The 11,629-nt window shown below is 33.6% G+C and overlaps 1 long non-coding RNA gene across 2 annotated transcripts; it reads left to right on the forward strand.

Moving 5' to 3' along the window:
• Window positions 1-9,634: 9,634 nt before the first annotated feature.
• LOC149184209 (uncharacterized) lies at window positions 9,635-11,391 on the forward strand. Of its 2 annotated transcripts, none has more exons than XR_016257762.1 (3): window positions 9,635-10,046; window positions 10,170-10,318; window positions 10,818-11,391. It is a non-coding gene; the product is annotated as an uncharacterized LOC149184209 (long non-coding RNA). The 2 variants fall into 2 exon arrangements; XR_016257761.1 differs by having other exon boundaries at window positions 9,635-9,922; window positions 10,117-10,318; window positions 10,818-11,388.
• Window positions 11,392-11,629: the final 238 nt, after the last annotated feature.

Consider the following 11,629-nt stretch of genomic DNA (forward strand, 5'->3'; position numbering starts at 1 on the left):
GTCATATTTTGTGTGATGGTGATGATATTCAAAAACTTCAGGAGCGTTGTTGTACAATAGTTGAGCTAAGTTTTCCATACTTACAGGTCTCATTGTTTGTTTGTTGGTTGATGGTGTGGCTTTTTTTTGAAGCCCTTGTATTGGTTTGTTACCGAAACCTATTTTTTCTTAAGCTTTATGGAAGAAGTTGACAATGCTTTCCACCCTTGTACCTCTGCAACATTCCTACTTCAGAGATCAACTTACCTCATTGAGGTTTCACAGCTCTCATCCTCAGCATTTTGGTACTTCACAATTTTGTACTTCTTGATTAGAGCAGGCCTATGTTCTTTCCATTCAATGGATCGTTATGAGAGCTACAATTTCAACTCCATGATAATTTGAGCACTGACATCTTTCTCTCCTTTTTTTTTGTGTGGGGGGGGATTTTTCCTTCGGGCTTTTCTCTTTTTTCTCTACTTATGAGAGTTTGTACATGGGTACCTATTCAGGTTTCGTTGTTAAGACCCATTCTTTGTTTTCTTTCTTCTTTAGTTACTCCCTATTTTTCACCTAAGGGGGGTGTTATAGTTGGCTTTTCCAAAGCTTCATTTCCCTATGAGCTAAGTATGGTAAATTGTAAGCTCACATAGGGACTTGCATCTATCCGGTTGTCATAGTTATCCTTATCCGACACTAGGCTTTCTATGTACTTTCACACAACTTTATGAGTAATTGAATACTCTTACACCATGATACTTGCACTTAATAACTATGACTTTTTGTGAAGGTCAACTATCTTGATACAACTTTAATTCAAATAAGTTTAACCATAGTGATTTCCCTTAGAGTCCTCTTAACTTGTTACCCTATTTGATAAACATTGATAAGTATTATGCCTTGCTATACCTAGACACCAAAGGCATTTCAAAAAAAAATCTTCCATACTATTAAAACAAAAATTAACTTTAATAACATACCTACTAAACCAATAAACATTATAAATTATTATAAGTAATTTTTAAGAAAAATGAAAAATTTCATTTACTTTAAATATTTTAAATAAATATAATTTTTTAAATAAATGCATGTGCGTATTTATGTTAAACAATTATTATTTATTTTAGAATATATATATATATATATATATATAATTCTTATCTATTTTAGAATATCACTAATTGTTAACCTCATTTTTTTAAGAATATTTGATCATTCCAAACTCTCATTCTAATATTCCTTGTTGAAATGCATACAACATATCCTATCACAAACCAACGACACTAGGATTTGGTAAGCAATAGTAAAGATATGGCATTTAAAAATCATGGATGGTATTAGTAGCAATTAGAAGAGGAAGATGTTGTATTACATATTCATGTGGGATGGGGTTCAATGCTCTTCGTAAATTAAAAAAATTGTTAATTTTTTACCACTGAAGAAGCACCCTATCTCTATTTCTACACCCATAAGCATGTAAGTGATCATTTTAACTAATTGAATGTTCAATGTTTTTCTAATATAGTAACTTTATATTATACTACCCTATATATTATCCATTATGTACATATTAAAGAGACTATCGAAATAATTTAAAAGATAGCTGTTTTAAATAAATTTTATAAGATTATTATAATTAATATTATTTTATTTAAAATTTTATCTATTATTCTAGAACTTTTTATTATAATGGGCTTATTAATGATTTTTTATTCATAATTACTTATTTGGAAATAAATTTATATATTTTTGAAAAAGAATGATGTAATTCTTTATAGATTAAGAACTAAAATAAAAGAAACTAAATCATTTTAATTTTAAATAGAAAAATATATATAAAGTATTAGAAATTATAATTACTAGCAATTGTCCCAAAAGATATAAAGAGAAGCCCATAAGATTATTAAATTGTGATAATTTCAACGACACATGTACATGTGATCCAATATTTTTAAATTTCAACATCCAAATATTATCATCCAGGGGGAATACAACACTAATTAATCAAAAAAACAATTAAAGTGATCAAACTACTTCCACAAATCAAGAAAAAACTTAACTCACTTACCTAGTTGGATCAATGAATAACTATGTAAAAATGGATGAATAAAAAACTTAGCTAACTAGTTTCATTTTAAAATATATTTAATCTAAATTATTAAAATTATAAATATCAAATAATTAAAAATTATATAAAATAAAAATTTTAAATATTTAAATTTAAAACTTATATATAATTAAATTTAATTTTGGATGTACATGTTAGGTGTGATATGAAAACATTCAAATGGATCTCCTTGTTCGCAAACTTTTATTTAGATTGTGGTTTATTTTTTAATGTTTTGTTATAATGTTAGGGTTCAAGTTTTGTTCATGCTTCAAGAGTATTTCACACATTTTTATTCATTTTAAATGGAACTGTTTAATTTTTCTAATTTTGTTATTTATTTTAGTTAAATCTCTACTCATTCTATTTTTTATTGATTTAATTAAATATGGATTTCTAAAAGATAATTTCATTTTAAATTAATCAAAATTTTGATAAAAAATTTAACTTTAAAATTAAAATAAATATTTAAAATAAACAAATTTGATGCTTAAAATAATGTAACTTAAAATTATTGAGGAAAAAAAGTCAAAGGATTTTAGTCGAGTTGTTTGATGAACAATTTGTTTCTTCTTTGGTGGAAAATGATGCTACTAAATTACTATTACTCCAAAAATCTTATTCTCGTTTAGAAAGAAAAAAAGGGGGCAAAAACATTTAACCCAAACTTGTGGTGAATTTTTTTTTAAACCTAAAATCTTCAATAACAAGTACAAAATATGAAAATGGAGAGGCTAAATCTTCAATAACAAGTACAAAATATGAAAATGGTAATCAAATCACTTTATTTAGAGGTAGTCTTGTTTTGTTTCTCTTGAGGTCAAAATTTCAATAGTTTTAGTAGGTTTATTTTGAAAACCTATCATTTTAAGTAGTTTTATTGGTAAATTTCTCTTTTTAAATAAAACTAATTTTTTTACATAATTACTGAATTTATGTTTATCTATTACAAATTCCAAGGATAGACAGAATAGTGACTAGAAATCAAACAATTGACCCCTTTTGTAATTATTATTAAATATTCTCAAAATCTTGGATAACATAAAGATGCCCAATTACAATCAAATTTTAGGTCAAATTTACTAAAACACATGCACTGTTGATCCAAGTAAAGTTGTAATGAAAAACGGAGAGAAAGAGCAATTTTATAGATATAGATAGTAAGTGACGCTAGTTCTCGAATATATTGAAAGGAAAAAGAGTATTTTTGTGTTTATTATGTTGGCTAGTGTATTAGATAGTTGAGAATGGTTTAATAGTATACAAATTGAGCATATCAATACTGTAACTTATTTAGAGAATATCGCAGCTTTGGGCCATCTTGTGAAGTTGTCTGATAAAAATGGCAATGTTTGTATTAATCAAAACAAAACCCACTGGTCAGCTCTACGAAAGAGAGTCCGAACCAGAAGAGTCTAGCTCTGCAGAACGCTTTACATTGTTCATCAACATTAGACATTAAATAGAATACATAGTTTTAGGGAAGTTAGAACAACATCCTAAGAAATAGAAAATAATTTCTATCCTGAGGCTACGTGAACCAACTCTACCTATTCTAGATATTTTCCTTTATCTTCAACACTCCCCCTTAATGGAGAATGGGTTCACATATATGCCTAACATCTCCTTAAACATTTGAAATTTTACTTTTCCAAGGGGCTTAGTGAAAATGTCCGCAACATTATCACATGTATTAGAATATTACAGATGAATTTCTTTAGATTGCACTTTCTCCCTGACAAAATGGAATTGAGTATCAATATATTTCGTGTTTTTGTGAAACACCGGATTGTTGGCCATCTTGATTGAACTTTGATTATCGCATCTGATTGTTGTTGCGACTATCTGTTCTTCCCCAACATCCTAGAGAAGTCTCTGCAACCAAACCATCTCGCACATTGCTGCACACATGGCTCAATACTCTACTTCTGCTGAGGACAAGGAGACTGTGTTCTGCTTCTTGCTGCTCCAAGTGATCACCCGGGATCCAAGACTGAATGCATAACTTGTTATAGATATGCGATCATCTACATTTCCTGCCCAATCTGAATCTGCAAATCCTGTCAGTCTAACATCAGAAGAGTCAGTGTAAATAATTCCATAATCTACAGTACCTTGTAGATACCTCAAAACATTCTTCGCTGCATTCCAATGGCTTTCAAGTGGTTTAGACATAAATTGGCTTAACTTGTTGACTGCATAAGCCAAATCAGGTCTAGTGGTGGTTAGGTAGATTAAACTCCCAAGCAGCTGTCTGTAAAGTGTTGCATCCGCCACTTTTGAGCCATCCTCACACTGTAATTTGATGTTCTGCTACAATGGTACTGGTGCTAGCTCACACTGATCCATTCTAAACTTTTCTAACAGGCCTTTGACATACTTTGCTTGAGATAGAAATGTTTGACCTGAATCTCTCCAGATTTCGAGACCTAAACAGTGTCTGAGTTCACCGAGATGCTTCATCTCAAACATTTGTGACATCTGCTGCTTGATTTCATCAATTAGATATATAGCATCACCTGTAATTATCAAATCATCTACATATAATGAAATCAGCACTACGCACCCTTGTTCATCTTTCATGGTGTAAAGATTAGGGTCATTCTTACTTCTATTGTAGCCAGCTTGTAGAAAAAATGAATCAATTTTCTCATACCATGACCTGGGAGCTTGTTTTAGTCCATAGAGTGCTTTCTTCAACCTACAGACTAAATGTTCTTTTCCCTTCTGGACAAACCCTTCCAGTTGCTCTAAATAAACCTCTTCTTTCAGTTCTCCATTCAGAAATGCAGACTTTACATCTAGTTGGTGCATCATCCAATGTTTCTTGGTAGCTAAGGAAATTAACATTCTGATGGTATTCAATTTAGCTACAGGGGTGAAGGTTTCTTCATAATCTATCCCTTCTTTTTGTGTGTACCCCTTTGCAACCAACCTAGCTTTTAGTTTTTCTATAGTTCCATCTGCATTAATTTTCGGTTTATATAACCATTTGCAACCTATGACCTGTTTTCCTCTAGGAAGTTCTACCAATTCCCAAGTGTTGTTTCTGATTATTGAATCATATTCTTGTTCCATGGCTATTTTCCATTCATTACTTTCATTTGCTTCTTTATAACTAGATGGTTCAACAACATTCATCATACTAGTTATAAAAGCATTTTCCCTATATCTTGCAGGCATTTGAGCTTTCCTACCTGATCTCCTGAGTGGTGGGATAATGGTTTCAAACCTTATTTCTTCCTGCTGTTGTTGTTGTTGTTGTTGTTGTTGCTAATGTTGATGTTGTTGCTGTTGTTGTTGTTGTTGTTGCTAATGTTGTTGTTGTTGTTGTTGTTGTTGTTGTTCATCCTCTGCCTTTGTTTACTGTTGACCCTGATTTTTCTCTTCTTCTTCTTCTTCAAAGTACGGGATGCCCCATCCATCATAGTGCTCATCAGTTTCTTCACTATCCTACTCATGGAATTTAACATCTCTACTAACAAAGATCTTGTGAGTAGAGGGATTAAATAATCTGTATGCTTTATATGACGAACAATACCCTATAAAAGTGCATCTGATGGCTTTTGAGTATAATTTCTTTCTATCTTCCTTGGGTATGTGGGCAAATGCTTTACATCCAAATATTCTTAAGTGTTTTACTGCAGACTTATATCCATACAAAGCTTCAAAAGAAGTTTTAAACTCAAGACTTCTTGTAGGACTCCTATTTTTTAAATAAACCTCAGTACTCATTGCTTCAGCCCAAAAACCATTTGAAAGATTCTTACCTTTCAGCATACTTCTCGCACATTCCACCAGAGTTTTGTTTTTCCTTTCTGTTACTCCATTCTGCTGTGGAGTATGGGGTACTGTAAACTGCTGCAAAATTCCATGATCTTTACAATATCTGATGAGCTCATCTTTCCTATATTCTCCCCCTTGATCAAAACAGAGAATTTTTATCTGTTTCCCTGCTTGTATTTCAATCATATTTTTAAACTCCTTAAAGTATTTTAATGTGTGACTATTCTTACTTAAGAAATACACCCAAGAAAACTTTGTAAAGTCATCAATAAACAGTAGGAAATACACTGCACCTCCTAATGATTTTTTCTGCATGGGACCACAAAGGTCTGTGTGCACGAACTCCATTATATCCCTCTGTTTCTTTTCTACTCTAACAGGGAATTCTTCTCTATGATTTTTTCCTAAATTACAAGCCTTGCAATCATTATGTACTTGCTTTAGCATAGGAAGATCTCTTACCATTTCTTTCCTCTGTAGTAATAGCAAATCATTGTAATTGATGTGGCCGAATCTCTAGTGCCAAAGCTCCTCTGTACTTAGGCTCGTTGATGTCAATGCTCGAACCAGTGCAGGTCTCACATCCAACTTGTACAGTCCTCTTGTTGGTATCCCTGTAGCAATTGTATTCATTCCATCCAGCGGATCCTTAATGTAACAGTTATATTTTAAAAATTCAACTTTCAAATCTTGATCTGTAATCATTGATACAGAAATCAAGTTCTTTGTTATGCCAGGCACATACATTACATTATAAATTTGTTTGATATTACCATCAGGTAGAATGACAAAAACTTTCCCACATCCTTTGATTTGATGGCTTCTGTCATCTCCTAAGTAAATCTGTGCACCTTCGTTGATCTCTTTAAAATCCTCCAGCCAGTGCTTGTTCCCTGTCATGTGTGTTGACGCTCCTGAATCTACATACCAAATGTCTGCATCAACATTTTCATCACGATCTGCCATGAACAATCTCAAATTCTGCACTTGATCACCATTTGCGAGATGACTTGCATGTCTCTTTGGCTTCTGTTGTTCTTCATGATACTTCTTTTTCCTACATTCCCTGGCAATATGACCCAATTTTCCACAATAAAAACATTTAGTTTCAGAGTAGTTTTTATTCAGATGCATACCTTGGGTCAGATTTGGCCGTTTATGTGAACTTGCTCCGTTTTGCTATTGTGGACCTCCTTTCCCTTTGTAGAAGTTCTTCCTTGCCACCAATGCAAGATCGGCACTCTGGGGCTTCAGAGTCGATCTCCTCTCTTCTTCCTGCATCAGTATACCTGTCAGCTCTTCAAATTTCGGGATCTTTTCTTTGGCATTGATCCCAGTGATGAACATCTGATAATCATCAGTGACACCATTTATTGTAATGGTCACAACATCTGTATTGTCCATTATATGACCAATATCTAATAATTTGTTTTTCAGATCCTTGATCCTTGCTACAAATGAAGCAATCATTTCATTCTCCTCCATCTTCATGGATAGGATCTTACTCTTGAGGAACAAAAGACGATTTGAATTTCTGATCTCGTACAATTCCTTCAGAATTCCCCAGATCTCGTTAACTGACTTACCTTCTCTGATGTGCGGTATAATACAATCTTTCACTAACATCTTTAACATTGTCCTTGCTTTGCTTTCTCGTTTCTCCAAATCGGGGACCGATGCTGATCTAGCCGCGGGCCTCAGCTCATCCCCATTCACAATCGTCCAAGCACTTTGCGCTTCTAGTAGAGTCTACATCTTAAACTTCCAATTTGCATAATTGGAACCATTGAGCTTGTTATGCTTGTTCATGCATGCTTCAAATATATTGTTATTCGTCTTGGCAATTTAGAAAAAAAAAATATTTGATAGGTAAAAATGTTAAATTTACCCCAGATCTGTGACAGAGACAGATCACTGTTGTTCGATCTTGCAACACAAGCGCAGATCACCGTGGCTTTCTTCGCAGCCTCCAAACAACCTTCTGTTGTCATCTACAACCTTGTTCTTGGCTTCCCCACTGAGCTTCTCTAGCAGCTACAGCCTTGTTCTTGGCTCCCTTTGCAATTTCTTTGATTTACATGATCATCGCTGATATTTGCCCAATATCTGAGACTAATCGCAAATAAACACCAATTTTCCATGACTAGTCGCAGATATATGCCCAATATCCGAGACCATCGTAGAAATACACCATTTTTCAAAGACTAGTTGCAACCGTCGCAACTGTACATTGGAAAAATGTGACGATAGAAAAAATGAAACTTTGGAGAAGTGTAGTGGTGTATCGTCGCGGTTATCCATTCAAAACCTGCGATGATTTCAGTTCAAAGAACCACCCACCAGCCAACATACAGGTTCCTTAGCCCTGATGCTCTGATACCATGATAGAAATGGCAATGTTTGTATTAATGAAAATAAAACCTACTGGTCAGCTCTACGAAAGACAGTCTGAACCAGGAGAGTCTGGCTCTGCAGAACGCTCTACATTGTTCATCAACATTACACATTAAATAGAATACATGGTTTTAGGGAAGTTAGAACAGCATCCTAAGAAATAGAAACTAATTCCTATCCTAAGGCTACGTGAACCAACTCTACCTATTCTAGGATATTCTCCATTATTTTCAACATTGTCGACATTGACTTTGAATATTATAAAAATCGCTAAGAGTATGAAGTTTGACTTGGCTCTGTCACACTTGTAGACTATAGAGCTATTGGCCCATAGAATAAGTAAACGAAAATGCCAAGTAAACTGATTAAAAAAAAAAAAAGTCTATCGGCCTAAATATAAATATATGATTTTTTTAAGTAAATAATAATAATAATAATAAATGATATAAATTGTTTACGAAAATTATGAATTAATGTTTAGTTATCAATTATAATCGATTTGTTACAAAATTTAAAACTAAAATTTAAATTCCCATTTTAAAAAGAAAATGATATTTTTAATCTAAATTGTAAAGCTCAAATAGAAACGCGTAGTCTAACAATGTGGAGGAGTTTCCCATAAAGTTATAGAAATTCCGGTAGTATTTAGAGAAAACCTGGCAAAGATTTTTCTAAATCCAAGTTATAGTTGTTAAACTTCAAAATTTTAGGTGTTTTAGACATTTTTGATGGCGCTGAATCCATTTCCACCATCAAAAACATGATTCAAACACGGCCTCTACAATATTTTTTTTAAATTGTTTTGCTCGGATTCTTGCCACTTTTAATCGTCCGGAGAATTCCTCTGCCTCGTTAGACTACTCCAAATAAAAAAGCGAACTTTAATTAAAAATATATATTCATTAAGAATGGCCCTATCCAAATTATGTACAACAAACAAATTAATTTCAAATTAATCTTTCAAAAGCTCAACATTATAATATTACACCTTAAACATATGTAGTGAATTACACATAAGTTGAAAGAAGTTACGTGAGACCTACCAGTTGGGATATGACACACATGCTCCACTGGTGTATATAGTAAGTATATCCAGGTGTACCACAGAGAGAAATAACTTCTCATTCAATGAATACCTCCCCCACACATGGGTTCACTTTTTAAGTACAATGGTATACCTCCTTCAATCCATGCCTAAAGAAAAGTTTGGAAGAAAGTTGTGGTCTATGGGATTTTAATGACGCCGTAGCAAAGCTAAAGAAGAATTACGTGTTTCACACAACAATAAAAAAAAATGACATGTTCACACATCACATCCTTTTTATACATTTTTTTTTATATATACATCGCACTTTTGTAAACATCAAAATCTAGAAACTAAGGAACCCCAGATGGAGCCTCTGCGACTCTGCCATGGATTTAGCTTTACCTTTATAACATCCACCATATCTGGCCGTTGCCCTGTTTTTGGTTGCTTGTTTCCTCTACCTTACTATATACCTATGTGCTAAAGGTATCATTATTGTTGCTTCTTGATCTGATCGATCTATCTCTACCAACGACTACAAACCAGAATCTGGGAGAGGTTGAAGAAGCACCTCCCTCTGGCTGGGCTGCTGCCTCTTATTATAGGATCTGTTGCAATTGCCAAATGAGGTGTTTTTTCAACCCCTCCCAGACTCTGATAGGGTTGAGATTAAATTAATTTACCCTAAGTTGGAGAGTTGAATGATGGAAATCTTACAGGGTTTTATTGTTCTTTCTTAATTGTGCATTCAATGTGGGTTTCAAATTCCTGGTTTTGATTTACAGTCATTTTGTTACGATCTCTAACTTGATCTCGTCGCCAGATTTAACCCCCAACCACCATATGGATAAAATTTTCCCAATATGGCATTTACAGGGACAACGTTTAAATTGCTCAGAAATTGAAATTGGACTTGCGTTGCAGCGGTTTATTCCAGGAGGAGATCTCTTTTTATGTTGGACCGAATGTGTACTCCCACGGAACGGCTATGTGGGAAGAAGAATATTGCTAAATTACCATTCAATGTAAGAACAAACCCTTCTTATATTCAATTTTTTTTCTCTCATTTTTTACACTTATTATATCAAATAAGTTATTTGCTGGAGACGAATTGAAAATCTTAGGGTTTGTAGTTGTGGAGACTCTGAGCTAAAGCCCATACAAGAATGCCAGGAAAGTCGCACATAAATATATAACAGTTATATTAACTGTGCCCTTTACTGTAGAATGATAGTCCAAATGAACAATCAAGAAAGTTCATATTGATGCAGTGCAGATGAACCATCAAGAGAGTTCATATAATATGGAAGGAGGAGATTCCAAACTTCTAAATATTAGAAAAGTACAAACTAATTTTAGAGTGGGAACTGACCACAAGATGGAAAGTTTCATATTTGTGACTATAATGTATAGAAATAAAGAGACATGAGTTCAATTTACCTTGCATTCTGTTGGAAATATTAATCCTAACCACCGCAATAAATACCTTGAGAGCAGCCATACTTCTCACAAGTATTTTTGCAGGTTGCGTCTCTGTTTGAAGATGGAAGGACTAAAGCCAAAACAGAAGTACATCACAGAAGTTAAGGCTTTCAATGTAGTTTGGTAAATACGGGCAAGCATTTACTACGCCACTATTGCCCACACTCCACGGCTTTCAATGTAGTTTGGGCGACTATTGCCGATACTCCACAAACACCTGCGCGATCACTGTCCACACTCAACAACAACAGTGCATTAATTATTTTTGTTTGTCATGTGTTAATGGAAAATTGTATGCTGAGATAAATATGAATGTACAAGTCATTTTGTAAGAGAAAGAGCAAGAGAGGTTGGGTATGTTAGACAGATAGAGTCTGTGAGGCGAAAGTCATGGAGCAAATTTTGGTGGGCACGTGAAAACAATCGTCACTGTGTTTTATTGTGTGTTATTTCGCAATCCCTGGTAAAGTGTAAATCATTGTAAACTTTTGTTTTACTCTCATATGAATGTATTTTCATGAATTAGAATTTAATCCTAAGTTTTTATTGTGTTGCTCGAAGGTTACTGTGTTTTAGTTTGTTTTTCTGGCGTGAGTGAATTCTATGCTGCACAAAATCAAGCTTCTTGAAACAACTTTCCCCTCTGCCTCTCCGCATAAATTCAATTTTTCTAACATGGTATCGTTAGTGTAAAAAAAGTGTTTTTACTAGCAGTTAAAATTGTTTTGAGGGCAGATTGTTTTTTCTAACATGGTATAGGAGCGGGTTAAACTCTGTTAGTGTAAAAACAAGTGTTTTTACTAGTAGCTAAAATTGTTTTGAGGGAGGATTGTTTTTGGCATATTTACCACCAG

Source organism: Pinus tabuliformis, chromosome 3_2 (genome assembly GCF_031772625.1).
Source record: "Pinus tabuliformis cultivar Carrire ecotype Pingquan chromosome 3_2, CPIR1, whole genome shotgun sequence".
Taxonomy (NCBI): Eukaryota; Viridiplantae; Streptophyta; class Pinopsida; order Pinales; family Pinaceae; genus Pinus; species Pinus tabuliformis.